Raw genomic sequence first — 5000 nt, forward strand, 5'->3', positions numbered from 1 at the left:
TAAAGCATGAACCCAAGAATTTTTCAGAGGATTACTGTTCTGATTAGGAATGGTCAATTCTGATTCACTTAAACAAAACATTCTACCCAAGATAATTGCTATCAGAGTGCATGCATTACTACCGTCTGTTCCTCTTAGATGTCCTTGAGATAATTGAGGTTTGCATCTCCATACTTGTATTGCCTCTGCAAAGAGACCGGTATGAAATTTGATATTTATTTGGAGAATGCAATGATGTGAAAATACGAAACCTCAATTAATTGATAGACTTATTTTCTTTATTCTGTTTATTTGACTCCTCCCAAGCCCTAATTTCATCAAGCAAATTTCGATCACTGGACAACTTAATGTCATCGCCTGTCAGCACCTTCATATCATTCTCTATTTTAACAACCTCTTGTTCTACTAAAGTTGATGCCAGGTTTCTCAAACAATGCACTTTTGATTTACCTCTAATTCCATGAACCTTGAGATACCTGCATGCAGGTATAATATGGCGATGCAACTGCACATGACTTGATGTTGTCTTTCCAAACACTTTACAAACTATTTGTTCTGCTGACTGCAGAGGCATACAGGGGCTCACAGCTGTTGATGGGATAATTAACAGTTTTTAGGGATAAAAATGAAGACCAGGCCAAATCAAACTGGTAGTTGAATTAGTCATTTGTACTTTAACACTGGGTATGATTTGATACTGACTACATGATATAAAGTGCACAAAAACACACAAATAACAGGAAGCAACTGAGATCAGTGAAATAATAAATGTTTTAACTTGAAATTTGCTCAAGGCTTCAGGTTGCTCCTTGCACGGACATTTTTTCCTGCATGGGTGTTTGTTTGGGATGCTTTGCCATGAAATGTTACATCAATAACATTTGGGATTGACTTTTCACAGAGAAAATAGAAATAAAAGACTCCATGTCTTAACGTGCATTGACTGCTATTGTTGACTTAGAGTTGCTGTGACCATGATGCAAGTCACCAACTGGTAGTAGACGTTTAACTGAAAATTTTCTTTTTAATAGGAGTAACATACTGCATGGTGGAGCATTCCAAAAAATACAGTATATACATGTAGTAAGTGCAAAGTTAAACAATGGCAATTTGTGAAGCGCAATCATGATAACCAAAACTCAAGTATGAATTTCAATCTTGAGCTCTAAACTGAAGAGCAAACTTCTAGTGATCTTAACTTTCTGTTTCGTGATGAAAAGCATAAATTACAAACAAATACATTCAGTTGTACGCCCCTCAGTCACACACTTGTATCAGGGCTTGTTATGCAAGTTGCTATGAGGGACAACAATAAGACCACATGCAAGTAATACAAAGCTGAAATAAAAATCTTCATTACCTTACCATTAGATGTGTCACTGAAGGAGTCATCATCTGACAAAATGTCAGTGTCATTACCAGCAGACATTGAAGAGGATCCTGAGGAATCTGAGCTTGGCTCGCGCATTCTTTTGTTTCTTTTCTGGAAAGGACAAAAAATTAATTTTACAGCTCTGATTTGAAGTTTAAGACATGAGGTAGGGCAGTACCATTTGTGTGGCTCCATATCAATAACCCCCTTTTATTAATAGGTCACTAGATATTCCTAGGGGATGGGAGATCTCAAGAGCTTAAAATTTTAAAGGAAAACACAAAGCTTTAAGTGGAATTTCTGCTGATATATTGCACAAACCAAAAAACCCTCTGTGGGGCAGAGCATGTTGTTTTCTTGGAGAAACATTTGTTTTTTTTTACAAGAATAAATATTACCAATTTCAACAAACCTCATAGCTATGTCCCAAATTTATCATTCTTTTGCGCTCATAGAGGACACTTTTAATATGTTGTCGGATTCCATCTGGAAGTAAGAAAGGAAACAAAAGAAGAGAAAGCATAACATTTTACACCTGGCAAAATTAGTCCACTAGCTACTTTGTTAAGCCTGCCACAAAACAGTTCCTATTTGGGATTGGGTTGATCTTGAATTAATTTGCAAAGCTTGTCCTTGTAGTAGCTAATAAAAATGCCAAACTGTGAAACAGAAGACAGTGATCACTCATAATAGTACTTTTAGAGTATTTTAAATTCGGTTCACATTGCCATGTCACAATACAAAAAAGCAGCTTCCTCAAACAAGCATGACACCAACAAATAAAGACTTTAAAGGCAGTCCCTTTTTTAGTAAAGACGGAGAGTAAGAAAGTTAAGAAAATGACTCCTGGGTTTAAACCTCGCACTGTTTTAAGAAAAACTACAAAACAAACTAGTCTGTTGGTTAAAAGGTTTTGTAAAACAGTACTAAAATCTCACACCTTTGCCAAACTCAATTGACTTGATGCAACAATCATCTGCAAGGTTGTTTACTAAAGCAGTAACTTTCACAGCTGCTTCTGGGTTTGATCTTATTGATGGTATTTCATTTCCTGGGAATGTTTCACTTGTGGCTTTATGTATTCTTGCTAGACTGCAATGCAATTTCAAAAGACAAAATTATTCTATAAAGAGGGTTTGCCACTGTTTTAATTTCACAAAGAAAAATTGTCATACTTACACACTCATGTAAACGAATTTAGTTGAAGGGTCTAGATTTTTTATCTCTGCCGCTGTTAACTTCTCCTTCTTTGTAGGTGGGCTGTATTTGATGTTTTTCGGCAATACAACTGAACTTGTCTTTCCACTTAATTGTGGCTCTACATGTACCTCATCTAATAGAGGGGGGAAAAGTGTCAAAGTTTAGCAACAATTTATAAATCCCACCCAAACAATTTAACAACTGTAAGCAGCAAAATGTGAGCAAAATGGATATGAATTTATCGCAGCTTATAACAGGCACTGTCAAAGAGATACTGTATAAAAGACAGTGGATGTTTTGACTGAAAATACAGCTAATAGAACGCAAAGTCCTCATCTTTGATTTCTACATGTTTGTATTGGTACATAAATTTTACCCAAATCACAGGTAGCAATGTTTAAAACAACTTAACAAAATGAAACATTGTAAGAAATTACAGAGATTTAAATGTAAACATTCTTATAGCAGAGGGAAACAAATCCTCAAAAGCCTGAATTTTGGTTGGAGGCTAATCAAATCAAATAATCAAGGCTAATAATCAAAATTGAGTAGGAAATTTAAAGCTTTCATTGCACGTTTCGTATCAGGCAATTTTGGCGAACCACAGAAGGTGAAATAAAGTAAATGTACTTAACTCCATTTTATCCTTGATAATTCGCAATAGATCCAAAAATATCACGATTACTTTTATTCTCAATTCTCCCTTTCAAATTCACTTAAATACATACGCGCCTTTGTACGGCGAAGTTGGACTTGACATACAGAAAAGGAACTATAACCTTATATAAGTTGGTTAACATTGGAAAAATGAAAAATGTAAGGTCATACCTTGAACGCTCTCTAAGGATTCAATCTGAGAAATAAATTCCATTTGTTCCCCAACAGTTGTTAGTCCACATGCCTTGAACACGCTCTTGTCTTGAGACGTTTTCATGATTGACAAGTGTCGCCCTTTCACTTTTTGTTCTGTCAACAAAACAAAGACCAGAAACAAGTTTCCACGAGCTTTTAAAACTTTATTGAACACCTATTAGCTAAACTTCTCAATACCTGGCCACTTCAACAACAAAAGTACCTCGTTCTTTAAATTAATTAAACGTTCCGGCAAATGTAAGTGATGTTACCGGGTATTCTGAAGTTGCTCCCAGCTATTAATTACTGGCAGCTTACCGGCGAATTTTACAATAACTTTTTGTTCGAACCTTTTTTCTTGTAGAAATTGTCCAACTCTCTCCACTGACCATTCTGCAAGAAATGGCGGGAATCATGTTTCAACCTTTAGAAGTATCAAACCCTGTCACGAACTAATTTTTAAAAGAAGAAACCACAGAAAGTCGCTGTAACATACCTCTGTAATCTTCTTCCATAGTAACAGGAATAAAAACGTGATTAAATACGCTCCAAACTAACCCAGCTATCTGCACTCAGCGAAGGCGGAGTTGTCGGTGGTTTGTGTGCATGCGCAGTATCGCTTGCTTTCATTTCCAGTCCTTCTCAGCGGTGACGCCGCGAAGAGTATAAATTTAGAAGATGAATGGCAACTCCTGCTCCTGATCCAGTGTTTTTGTACTGTAGATGCAGTGAAAGTGACGTTCAGCCACATGTTCATTGCCAGTGCGGAAGTTGTGGTAGAAAGCCTGTATCAAGGGCAACTGCTTACAGACATTTCAACAGAACAAATCAATTACTCGCTCAAATCACGAGTGATGGCGATCGTGATGATTCATCAGAAAGTAGTTCTGCGGTCGAAGATGATAATTGTTATCCTAGTGATCCAGGAGACAATGTCTCCGAGCTTATTGCAGAGACAGATGATGACAGTGCCGATGAAGACATCTTTTCTGGAAGTCATATGCACGTGCCTGATATGCAAACCGATGAAGATCAATCTTGTGATCATTCTCAGGAGGAGTCTGTGGGAATGACCTCGACAACAGAAGAGGACATCATCTCTGAAAGGATCGTAGAGGCAGTTCTTGATGCACTTAAACTTCAGCTTGAATTGGAACTCTCTCAGATTGGCTTTGAAAAAATTTTGGACTGGGGCAAGAAACTATTTCTGGTGACACACCCTAATCTGGAGAACTTATGGCCGTAAAACTGGTCAGAAAGTGAGAAAGTCTTAAAAAAAGTGGGGTATGAAGATGCAAAACAGTACTTTATTTGTCTTGATGAGTCTCACCGTTGTCTCTATGGTCTGATGACAAGCAGGACACATCCTTGTCCCCACTGTGGAAAGGAAGGAACGATCCCTTACTACTATATTGTTTTCAACTCCAAATTGAAATTATGGTGCAAGGATCCTGAAATGTGTAGGAAAATGACATGTCACATGAAAGAAAAAGATCACTGGTTTCATGAAAATAGTTCAGAGGACTGGGGCTGGGAAATCAAAAATGAGCTATGGGATGGCAAGAGGTTTTCCCAG

Source organism: Montipora capricornis, chromosome 9 (assembly GCF_036669925.1).
Source record: "Montipora capricornis isolate CH-2021 chromosome 9, ASM3666992v2, whole genome shotgun sequence".
NCBI lineage: Eukaryota > Metazoa > Cnidaria > Anthozoa > Scleractinia > Acroporidae > Montipora > Montipora capricornis.